This window comes from Pteropus alecto, unplaced genomic scaffold (assembly GCF_000325575.1).
Source record: "Pteropus alecto unplaced genomic scaffold, ASM32557v1 scaffold20, whole genome shotgun sequence".
NCBI classification, from domain to species: domain Eukaryota; kingdom Metazoa; phylum Chordata; class Mammalia; order Chiroptera; family Pteropodidae; genus Pteropus; species Pteropus alecto.
The window spans coordinates 25,769,762-25,783,369 of NW_006436298.1; positions in this window are offsets into that span (position 1 = coordinate 25,769,762).

The window sequence follows — 13,608 nt, forward strand, 5'->3', positions numbered from 1 at the left end:
CTTGAAGATCAAAGTAGGGAGACAGTGCAAGGAAAGGACTAGAGAGGCCATTCTGTTTGTGGTATTTGATCTCCTGAATCCTCAGTTTCGAAAGAGACTGAACAGTGAGAAATTAATAAATGTTAACTGTTTAAAGAGTACAAACTCTAAGGAGAAAGATGGCCCATAGATAGGAGAACTATAGGATCCTGCAGCTGTGGAGGGACAGATTACTAGCAAAAACCAGGGCTCATAATTAGTAAAGCAGAAGGCAAGGAAGCTCACAGTTGCTGGTCAGTCCAGAGCATGTAATGGGACAGAGAAGGGTGGAGAGTGGATCTGGAGGGCAAATAGAAGATCTCCAGCATGGACATTTTGAATAATAGCAGGTATTGCCTAGGAATCTAACTAACTACATTTCACTTAGGGACTGTGCTCACCTCCCAATTCACCTGTTCATTGAAAGCAATAATTCCAGCTTCACTTCATGTTTTGTATCCATGTAATTACAAAGAAAGGGGCGGGGGGAATAAAACAACCAAAAGGCCAGTCAGAATTCATTCACAGAGAACAGAATCCATTTAAGCCATTTAATCAGAAAAGGATTTATTCCAGGCTATTACATGACTTTCATAATCATTGGGAAGACTTAAAAAACACATGCTAGAGAGAGCTTCCAGGAACAAATCCCAAAGCCACAATATAGAACTTGGCCACCACTGATGCTGCTTCTTTTGCCATGACCCAGAAGCCATCTGTTAAATTGGGCAGCTGCTATCACAACTGCTGGCTCCAGAACCAGCCATGGATGTTACAGTCTGTCCCAATAAAGTGAATATCTCAAGCCCTGCTTCTCTTCCCACTTAACTAGTTCCATATTCAAACTCTTACGAGTGCTTCTGTTTGGCAGAGCCCAACTCACATCCAGAACCTAGGAGCAAGGGAGGCTAGGAAGTGAAGTATTTGCTTTCCAGACTGTGTGGGGTGAGGAATTCTGAAAGGAGTTTAGAAGATGTACTCAGTGAGCTAATCACATAATCACCACAAATGTTAAACTGTATTGAAGCTGAGCAAATAAAAAAAGAAATAAGATAATTATGAGGAGGCCTCAAGTAATTTTGAATGTTTTTATGGACAAGGAATCTTTTGGGGGGAAATCAATTGTAGGTTTAGATTATGAGAGGCCTGAGACACTCGGGAATGTGATAAATATTTAAATTCGTGATATAACTACATTACGAAGCATCAAGTTATGATTTGGTATCTTTTAAATGTCTCTCTAGGGGCTCTTTGTTTTCCCCCTTTGGTTGTTCAGCACCCCGTCTTTCCCTCCTGGTAAATGCATAGTCACACGACTGAATCTCAGTCTGGGATGAACATGGCACTCCCATGCTCTAGCTACAGTGATCCATCCAAGGATTGGCACATGAGCAAAGCCAGAGCAGAGGCCTTGCTCAGGATTAGTCTGGCTGAAGCTAACAGGGAAACTTTTTTTATTTTTCTTTGTGATCCCAATACTGAAAGAACGTGGCCTTAGAGTTAACCCACTGTTGGACAATGCCTAAGAAAGTGAAACCAACAGCAAAGTGGAAAAGAGAAATGAGAAGGCTGAGTTTGAGACACTCCTTTGTTGTATGAATTTTCAGATTTCACCCTTAGGATCTGGAGCTGTCTTCTTCCTGCGGCTGTTTCTACATTTTGTGAGCCATCCAGTATCCTTCCGATAAATTCACTCTTTTGGATTAAGATCATTTGGTTGATTTGGGTATCAGTGGCATGCAATTTTAAGAGTTATAACAAGTGGCAGTCTCAATTTTATAACTTACTAGTTCCACTAGTCACTTGAAGAATGGTAGTGTCTTTTGTGTCCCATGGAAAAGTGAGGTGCTTTTTTTTTCTTTGCTTCCTAAACATTGTTTGAGGTTGACCTAAAATTCCAGTGAAGCCTTAACTTGAACTATATTTCTAATCAACAAACTTGACTTAAGTAATTTTGATGTCACTCAGTTTTAGATAACCAGCTCCATTTTTAAAAGACTCACTGACCACTGTTGCAGCACAATCACTATGTCTTTACAATCACCAGCTGTGTAATCTGGAGAACTCCAGAAATGTCACTGATGATGGAAAAGAGCCAAAGAAAAACTACTGTGAGAACAGAAAGGAAAGAGAGCCTATGGATCCATGGGGACAGACTTTGTGAGTGTGTGTGTGTGACAGAGAGAAAGAAAGGAATCAACTTTTCCTTCTAATAACACTCAGGTGTGGTTTTTTTCCTTGCCTTTATGCTCCTTCGAAGCTCAGTTATATTATAAGTTTGAAATAAGAAAAAATCTGCCCCAGATTTGTCTTTTTGAACACTACAGGACCAAATCAGATCGGCATTAGAAATACGGCACAAAACAATCACTCTTAAGGAGGACTTAAATAGGAATGAGTTCTCAGGATTGACGTGCAGCTTTTCAAGCACCATGCACATTCGGAACAGATTCTGATATTCCATGGGCAACACTGTCACCTTCCAGGACATCATAAAAAAAGAACATATAGTACACTTTAATCAGTCATGAATTTAATATCCACTGTTTTGACTATTTTGAGGTGACCCGAAAGTCTAAAACTTGAATAGTTTGTAATTTTACTGAGTCATGAATTAGAATTACATGAATTGATGTGACAGAAGGAGCCAGTTGACCCGTGAGTGGGCCTGCCTCACCATTCAAAATCCACCCCGCAATTCAGTTCTGCTGTTGTCCACTCATCATTACAGGCACAGTCAATTTCTGAAGTGATAAAATCTAAACAAAAAAATTGAAGCTGTATTTCTAGAATTTTAGTAAGAATTTTAATTCTTAAGATACCACTTAAAGTTGTAAAATTCACTTGACTGCATTTTATGGGTATTTGAGATTAAAGTCTTGGAAAATTCTTGCAAAAGTCTGCTGTAGTCTAAACATTATTAGTTTTTCTTAAGTTGTTAAAGGTAGTATAATATGTGAGTGAGACCATGGAATTTTTTAGAGTGAGTCCTATAAAACTGCTACTAATTCTGAAAATGAGATTTTTTCATTTGTGCTCAGGTGGCTGCCTCTGCTGTAGTTCTTAGTCATGCCAGAACTAGTACAAAAATGCCTCTTCTGAAGGCCCTGGAGTTTTGTCTCTACACATAGATCGGATCCTGTTTGCCTGATTAAAAACTGTTAATGGCTTCTCTTGACACTCCCCAAGGTCTATAAGGCCCTATGTAATCTAACTGCTGTCCACCCTTATAAATCATCTCGTATCTCTCTTCCCTTCACTGGGTTTCTACCATAACAACCCTGTTTCATTCCCACAAACATGCTAAGCCATTTTTTGCCTCACACATGCTATTCTCTGAGCCTAAAACCTTTCCTCTTTTGCCAACAATTAGATTTCAACTTGAATATCATTTTCTCTTGTTGCAGAAAATCAGACCGGCAGGAAAACAAGCACCACTCAGAGAGTTGGAGAACTCAAGTTTATTACACTGGCAGTCCCAGAAGAGCTAGCACTCTGAAGATCTGGGCCCTGAGCTCAAGGGTAACCTTTCTTTTACAGGGCTTATCCACAGAGTTACAGTTGGCATGAGCAGATTGGTTAATTTGTCCTTAGGCAGTTACAGAGCACGGGGATTGCTATGGGCTACAGGCAATTAGATAGAACAAGCAAAGGGGATACATCTGTTATCTCGACAGAACAAGCAAAGGGGAGGGTGAGTCTTCAGTTAATCTCGAGATCACCCTGCCCTTCCACCTATGCAGCAAGCATATCTACAGAAGCAGAACAGAGAGCTGCTTACAAGGTTAGCCATTTGAGTGAAAAATTCCTCTTCACTCTGACCATCTTAACAAAAAGTTATCAAATACTCTTTATTCTTTAACATAGCTCTAATCACAATTCTTTATTCTTTAAAAAAAATTTTCTGTTTCTTTGGTCTTTGGTCAGTCTCCTCAGCTAGTTTGTAAATTTATGAGGCCAGAACCTGTTTGTTTGTTTTTCTAAGCACACCTTTCACTGCATTCTGCAAACTTTGATAGGTTGTATTTTAATTTTTATTTTGTTCAAAATACTTTTTGATTTCTCTTGAGACATCTTCTTTTACTTGTGTGTTATTTAGAAGTGTGTTATTTGGCCTTTAAATATTTTGAGATTTCCAGCTATCTTTCTATTATTAATTTCTATTTTAATTCTATTGTGGTCTGAGAGCATACTTTGTATGATATTTATTCTTTTAAATTTGGTAATGTGTGTTTTATGGTTCAGAATGTGATCTTTCTGGCAAATGTTCCATGTGAGCAGAATGTGGATTCTGCTGCTGTATTCTAGAAATGTCAATTAGATCCTGTTGATTATGTCTCTTTTCACCATTAAATTCTCAGAATCTAACAGAGAACTTGGTCTATAAAACGTGCCCCATAAATGCTTTTTGAATGAGAGGTGAGAGAACAAGCAAAAAGAGAAGAATAGATACAGGGATCTCACATGTTTATCCCCAACTAAAAGCGTTCAATAGTTCACTATTATTTGCACAATACATTTTGACTATTGCTCTTCCTACTTAGTAGTAATATGTCAAAATCATTTACTATATTTCTTCTGTTGTAACTCACACAATTATTTTAAGTACCACTGTAAAAGAGAAAAAACACTGCCAATAAGTTGTAAAATGCCATCAATTTCAAAGACGTTTAAATATGAAAAACGTGAGTTACAGAGTTGATGAAATGTTACAGCTATCTACAAATCTTTCTTACGTGCTGGCTGAATCCATAGCTTATTTACGTTTGCATCCCCAGTACCAAGCACAGCACATACCATACATAGAATAATGCTCAATAACATTAGCTTAGTTTCTTGATGTGTCATTCACTCCCCACCACTAGCCATCTGGCCATCCTTCATTCCTCAACCCTGATACTTCCTATGCTCTAATGCTGTCAGTGTTCCTGACTGTCCAGAGAGTTTAATTTCTTTTGAAATGCATTTATTGCACAAAAATCTGATGCTTTTTCATTTCTCTCTTGACCTAGCCAAAGGCTGTCAGCTATATTACAGCTAATTATCTGTCAAGTTCACATGTATGCTCTTGAAGATACAGTGATAAATTGACGTTCTCTCCTACTCTCTCAGCTCCTTCAACGTAAATGCATTGAGCCTAGCTGATGTTGCCAGTGCCATTGTAGATGCTGTGGCAAACGAGTGAGGAAGAGAATCTGGGCAAGGAAAACTTTTGGAAGCTTCAAATAAGTTGCCAATTACTCCTGTCTATTCACTGGGCTGGCCTTTCCCTAAGCTTTATTTATTTTTAATATATATTTAGGAAAAGCTAAAAGAAGGGATCGTCACCCCAGTCAAATAAACCTTATTCCTTTTAACCTTTTTATATAGGACTTCTTTAAAATAGGATCCCAAGTGGATATCATGGGGGAGTGAATGTAGCCACTCAGTTCAGCCATTGTGGTGTTTTTTATATCATGTGAACTGTCTGTGCAATCTCAAGTTGGCCATCACATCATTTTCTAACCATTTTACTGCAGTAGATTCATATATTCCTATTACCCGCTGGACCCTTGAAAATATCTGAATTTTTGACCCCTGCCTAAAATGTGTGGTTTTTCTTCTCTAGGAGGCCCTCCAGTTCATCATGTCCCCTTAATTTTCTTACCCTCATTTCGAGATTAATTGGCCATTAGACATGGGTCAGTTTCTCTAACTGTAGAGAAAATTATACCCTGGAGTTGAAATAAAGTGGTTATAGAAATGTTTATTAGATATACTTATTGGTATAGGGTACTGCTATAAAAATAATCTTTGCCTCTATTCCCACAAATCTCAATTACCCATGGTCTTTACGAGGCAGTATAGGAGAGGCAAGGAGGATTAGAATTTTTTTAAAATGTCATAATGTTAAAATTGCATCAAGAATTTTGGAATCTGAGACCTCCCTCTAACCCTGGCTCTAATTCACACCTTCCAAACAGATATTTCCTGTGTTTTTGCATGGTATTTAATAAGACACAGGCAGAAGAAGAGTGTTGAGTCCTTTTTTAATTCATGGCCACAAAGAATCATGTTCTTTTTTCTCCTTTATTAAGTCAATTTGGTATTGAAGATAAGTGACTGAGAAGTTAAAAACAAAACTGAAATGATTTCCTCTATTTAAGGAATAAAAATATAAAAATGTTTTCTGGAATTGGCTGCTTTTAATCTCTTATTAGTATTTCCCATTTCACTTTCCCCCTCCTCCTCACCTTTCCCCCTTCCTCCTACCCCCCACAAGGTATTTATCTCCCTGAAAAAAAAAAAATCGAAGTTTCTAAGTGCTTATCTGGAGAACTCTGAGACCCCTGTATTGGTTGAAAGCCCATCAAGGTACTAGAAAAGTAGTGCATCCTGAAACAATGACCATTATTTTTTCAAATTTATTACATTTAATACTTATTTTTCAAATATGACTTTTTAATTCACAGGCTAAACTATTTAAAGCTACTGTGATAAATTAGGCCTATTAGAAATGAACCACACTCACTTTGTAAATTATTTTAAACTCGAGACTGGAATTATCTTATATTTATATAAAAGTAAAAATTTTCTGCTAAGCATAGAAAGAACAGAACCACTAAAAATATAGACACCATCTCTGCTGCCTTTTGTGATGCATAACACCAAGTACCTTCTATTTTCTATTATAGGGTCAAGACTTTAATTTATAGGTCTTTTTCATTGAGATATAATTGACATGTAACACTGTATAAGTTTAAATTGTATGACATGATGATTTGATGCACTTATATATTGCATATTGCCAATGTAGTGTTACCTAACATCTCCAATCTCCACCATGTCACATGATGGGAACATTTTTTATGGTGGGAACATTTAAGATCTAGTAACCTCTTATCAACTTTCAAGTATATAACACACTGTTCTTAACTAGAATCACGCTGGTGTGCATTAGCACTTATTCATCTTCTAATGCAAGTTTGTACATTTTCACCAATATCTACTCCATCCCTCTACCCTTTAGATCCTGATAACCATTATTCTACTCTCTGTTGCTATGAGTTTGGTTTTTGAGATTCCACATATTGGTGAGATCATACAATATTTGTCTTTTCTGTCTGGCTTATTTCACTTAACATAATACTCTCATGGTCCACCTATATTGTCACAAATGGCAGACGTTCCTTCTTTCTCATAGCTGAATAATATTCCATTGTGTATATGTATGTATATATACATATATATATCACTATCTTAATCCATTCATTTATAGACAAATCCTTAGGTTGTTTCCATATCTTGGCTATTGTGAATAATGCTGCAGTAAACATTGGAGCGCATATATATTTTCGATATCCTGTTTTCATTTATTTGAATATATACTCAGAAGTGAGATTGCTAGATCATATAGTAGTTCTATTTTTAATATTTTGAGGAAACTCCATACCGTTTTTTATAGTGGCTATTCTAATTTACATTCTACCAACAGTGCGCAGGGGTTCCCTTTTCTCCGTATCCTCAACAACACTTATTATTCCTTTCCTTTTTGATGACAGCCATTCTAACAGATTTGAGATCATATCTCATTGTGGTTTTGATTTGCAATTTTCTTGTGATTAGTGACATTAGTGACGATGAATAGCATTTCATGTATCTGTTGGCCATCTGTATGTCTTCTTTGGAAAAAATGTTTATTCTATTATTCTGTTCATTTCTTAATCAGTTTGTTTGGTTTTTTGTTATTGAGTTATATGAGTTCTGTATATATTTTGGATGCTAATCCCTATGATAAATATGGTTTAAAAATATGTAGATTGCTTTTTAATTTTAATTTTTTTCTGTGCAGGAGCCTTTTAGTTGGATGTAGTCTCATCTGTTGATTTTTGCTTTTTTGGCATTATATAAAAAAGTCATTACCAAAACCTATCTCAAGGAGATTTTTCCCTATGTTTACTCCTAGAAGTTTTATAGTTTCCAGTTTTATGTTTAAGTCTTTAATTTATTTCAGGTTAACTTTTGTGAGTGGTGTAAAATAGGGGTTCCATTTCACTTTTCTGCATGTAATTATCCAGTTTTTCCCCCATTGTTTACTGAAGAGACTATCATTTCCCCCATTGGGTATTCTTAGTTCCTTTGTCAAATATCAGTTGACTGTATATGCAAGGATTTATTTCTGGGTTCTTGTTTCTCTTCCATTGGTCTATGTGTCTATTTTTACACCAGTACCATACTCCTTTTTTTTAAGTTTTTTTCAATTTTATTTTATTTTATTAGTTTCAAATATATAGTACATTTGTTAGATATTTATATAGTTTATAAAACGATCTCCCTAATTTCTCTTTCTCTCCTCTGGCTCTTCACCTAGCCATTACATTAATGGTAACTGTATTCCCTATGCTGTGCCCCTCATCTGTGTACTCTTGATTGCTATAGTTTTATCGTATAGTTTGAAATTAGGAAGTGGGATGCCTCCAGCTTTGTTCTTCTTTCTCAGGATTGCTTTGGCTATTGGGCTCTTTTATGGTTCCATATAAATTTTATAATTGTTTGTTCTATTTCTGTGAAAAATGCCATTGGAATTTTGATAGAGATTGCATTGAATCTATAGATGGCTGTGGGTGGTATGAACATTTTAACAATATTAACTCTCTTAATGAACATGCGATATCTTTGAACATGTGGTATCTTTCCATTTGTGTCTTCTTCAATTATTTTCATCAAAGTCTTGTAGTTTTTAGTGTACAAATCTTCTGCTTCATTAGTTAAATTCTTAAGTATTTTATTCTTCTTAATGCTATTGTGAATGAGATTATTATATTTTTTCAGATATTTCATTGTTAGTCTATAGAAATACTGTACATCAGTTTTCTATTCTGCAACTTTAATGAATTTGTTGACTAGTGTCAACAGTTTTTTGGTTGAGTCTTATAAGATTTTCAATATATAAGATCGTATCACCTACAAAGACAATTATACTTCTTCCTTTCCAATTTGGTTGCCTTTTACTTTTTTATCTTGCCTGATTGCTCTAGTTAGAAAGTCTAGTACTATGTTAAATAAGAGTGGTAAGAATGAGCACCTGTGTCTTGTTCCTGATTTTGGAGGAGAAGCTTCAAATTTTCACTGTTGAGTATGAGGTGGATTTGTCATATATGGAACTTATGATGTCGAGGTACATTCCTTCTATACCTGATTTGTTGAGGGGTTTTTTCCATGAAAGGATGTTGTATTTTGTTAAATGTTTTTTCTGTGTCTATTCAGATGATCTAATTTATAGATCTTTTTACATCATTACATTTTAATTATTACTACAAAGACTGATATATTTCAAAAAGCTTTTAATCCAGATATTGAATGTAAATGGATTACTATGGATATAAAAAACTCTAGATTTAGTATGAATGTATATTAGTCATAATGATACCAACATTTATTGGTCACTTAGTAGGTATCAGTCTTTTTCAATATTAATTCCTCAATTAAAAGCATTACTTAAGTATGTACTAAGAAGAAAAATTAAACCAATAAGTAAGAATTGATGGCATTAATAGTTCATTTTAAAAATGTTATTTATTATAGGCATATCCTCTAATTAAGCAGTTTTGCTACACATCCAAAACAGTGGTTCACGCCTCATTTTGGGGGTGGGAGAGCACTTAGATCAGGGTAAAAAGAGATCAAGAGACTTTCAGAGCCATCCTTCTGTGTGAGAAGAGAGTCATATTGACATCGTCCTGGATGAATGGGAATCTATCTTAGTTCTGAACATGTTGCATTCAGCAGTTCTAGCCACCCCAGGTGGGGGAGGGAGAAGGCCAATAAGCTTCAAAATAATCTAGATTTTAAGAAAATATTCACTTGCCGGCAACTGAAATTAGCAGTATTCTTCTTTTTTTAATTTTTTAAAAATGTATAATTTATCTTGACTATATTCTCTGTGCTGTACATTACATGTCCATGACTTATTTATTTTATAACTGGAAGTTTATACCTCTTATTCTCCTTCACCTTTTTCACACTCCCCACCTCTCTGGCAACCATCAGTTTGTTCTCTGTTTCTATGACTCTGTTTCTGCTTTCTTTTGTTTGTTCGTCCTCCTCCCCACCCTTAGATTCTACACATAAATGAAATCATATGGTATTTGTCTTTCTCTGTCTGACTTATTACACTTAGTATAATGACCTCTAGGTCCATCCATGTTGTTGCAAATGGCAAGATTTCATTCTTTTTATTGCTGAATAATAATATTTCATTGCGTGTGTGTGTGTTTGTTTGTTTGTTTGTTTATATACCACATCTTCTTTATCCATTTATCTATTGATGTACCCCTATGTTGCTTCCATATCTTGACTATTGTAATGCTACAGTGATGCTACAGTGAACATAAGGATGCATATATCTTTTTGAAGTAGTGTCTTTGTTCGCTTCAGATAAATGCCCAGAAGTGGAATTACTGGGTCGTATGGTAGTTCTATTTTTTAATTTTTTGAGGTGGTTCCACACTGTTTTTCATAGTGGCTGCACCATTTTGAACCCCACCAACAGTGCACAAGCGTTCTCATTTCTCCACATCCACGCCAATACTTTTTATTTGTTCACTTTGTGATAGCAGCCATTTTGACACGTATGAAGTAATACGTCAAACTAAAAGGCTTTCGCACAGCAAAGGAAATCATCAACAAAATGAAAAACAACCTACTGAATGGAAGAAGATATTTGCAAATGATATATCTGTTACGGGGTTAATATTCAAAATGTATAAGGAACTCATACAATGTGACATCAAAAAACAACCAATCTGATTAAAAAATGGGCAGAAGACCTGAATAGACATTTCTCTAAAGAAGACAACAGACATAGGAAAAGATGCTCCGTATCACTAATCTTCGGGGAAATGCAAAACAGTATTCTTCTTCATGACATTTTAATTCTTAATTTTCATGACTTTAAACAAACACTGCAGTCTGTAGGGTACCCCCCAACACATGTCCAGATATTACTGCCCTAATAGGAGATTCCTTGTTTCTTCATATGATAAATAAAATACAATGGATTTCCAAAATTTAGTATGAGTTTATTTACAATATTGCATCCTACAGCATTAGTACTACTGGCATACTAACCTGTTTTGCATTTTACTAAATCCAAGAATGCCCTTAATGGGGAAGAAATTGTAAACATAATTTTCCCCATAGCAACAAATGAACTACTCATTTCTCCGATATACATTAAGGCTTCTGATTGAATTTTTCCCATCATGGTGATCTTTTGAACCATTCTAATCCAGCAACACTAACCATTTTAGATTCTGTGAATACAGATATTGTCATTTATAAAAATAAAAAAATAAAAAAAAATTCCTGGCTGACATAGCCATCAGCTCAATATTGAATTAAGGAAAACAGTAGGGAACAGAGTTAAGCAGTTATACCATGTGGTTTAGTTTCCTTGAGGGCAAACTGTCTTCCAAATTAATGGTGCTTCCCTCTTTTTCTTTTTAATGATTTTATATGTACTTTTTGAATAAGTAATATATGCCCAGAGCACAAAAGGCAGAGAGTACAAAATGATATGCATGGGAAATTAAATATCTCTCATCAGTGGAAATGCCATTCACTGTTAGTGGCATTTTGGACAGTAAATTGACATTAGCTGGTAATGTTGAAAGTGTGAAATTTCTACTTCTGTTAATAAAAAACTAAGTAAATTGGACCAATTCTCTCAAATAGAACAACTGAAAATCTTCCAAGTTTTTTAACACCTTTTTCACACTCCCCACCTCTCTGGCAACCATCAGTTTGTTCTCTGTTTCTATGACTCTGTTTCTGCTTTCTTTTGTTTGTTCGTCCTCCTCCCCACCCTTAGATTCTACACATAAATGAAATCATGTGGTATTTGTCTTTCTCTGTCTGACTTATTACACTTAGTATAATGACCTCTAGGTCCATCCATGTTGTTGCAAATGGCAAGATTTCATTCTTTTTATTGCTGAATAATAATATTTCATTGCGTGTGTGTGTGTTTGTTTGTTTGTTTGTTTATATACCACATCTTCTTTATCCATTTATCTATTGATGTACCCCTATGTTGCTTCCATATCTTGACTATTGTAATGCTACAGTGAACATAAGGTTGCATATATCTTTCTGAAGTAGTGTCTTTGTTCGCTTCAGATAAATGCCCAGAAGTGGAATTACTGGGTTGTATGGTAGTTCTATTTTTTAATTTTTTGAAGTGGTTCCACACTGTTTTCCATAGTGGCTGCACCATTTTGAACCCCACCAACAGGGCACAAGCATTCTCATTTCTCCACATCCACACCAATACTTTTTATTTGTTCACTTTGTGATAGCAGCCATTTTGACACGTATGAAGTAATACATCAAACTAAAAAGCTTTTGCACAGCAAAGGAAATCATCAACAAAATGGAAAACAACCTACTGAATGGAAGAAGATATTTGCAAATGACATATCTGTTACGGGGTTAATATTCAAAATGTATAAGGAACTCATACAATGTGACATCAAAAAACAACCAATCTGATTAAAAAATGGGCAGAAGACCTGAATAGACATTTCTCTAAAGAAGACAACAGACATAGGAAAAGATGCTCCGTATCACTAATCTTCGGGGAAATGCAAAACAGTATTCTTCTTCATGACATTTTAATTCTTAATTTTCATGACTTTAAACAAACACTGCAGTCTGTAGGGTACCCCCCAACACATGTCCAGATATTACTGCCCTAATAGGAGATTCCATGTTTTTTCATATGATAAATAAAATACAATGGATTTCCAAAATTTAGTATGAGTTTATTTACAATATTGCATCCTACAGCATTAGTACTACTGGCATACTAACCTGTTTTGCATTTTACTAAATCCAAGAATGCCTTTAATGGGGAAGAAATTGTAAACATAATTTTCCCCATAGCAACAAATGAACTACTCATTTCTCCGATATACATTAAGGCTTCTTCTGATTGATTTCCCATCATGGTGATCTTTTGAACCATTCTAATCCAGCAACACTAACCATTTTAGATTCTGTGAATACAGATATTGTCATTTATAAAAATAAAAAAAATAAAAAAAAATTCCTGGCTGACATAGCCATCAGCTCAATATTGAATTAAGGAAAACAGTAGGGAACAGAGTTAAGCAGTTATACCATGTGGTTTAGTTTCCTTGAGGGCAAACTGTCTTCCAAATTAATGGTGCTTCCCTCTTTTTCTTTTTAATGATTTTATATGTACTTTTTGAATAAGTAATATATGCCCAGAGCACAAAAGGCAGAGAGTACAAAATGATATGCATGGGAAATTAAATATCTCTCATCAGTGGAAATGCCATTCACTGTTAGTGGCATTTTGGACAGTAAATTGACATTAGCTGGTAATGTTGAAAGTGTGAAATTTCTACTTCTGTTAATAAAAAACTAAGTAAATTGGACCAATTCTCTCAAATACAACAACTGAAAATCTTCCAAGTTTTTTAAAGGAATCTTATCAAAGAGTTAACAAGATATTCAGGACGGACATTTGGGATCACTTTGAAAGAAATGTTGAAAAAGTGGGTGTCCAGGGCTGCCCAGAAGTGG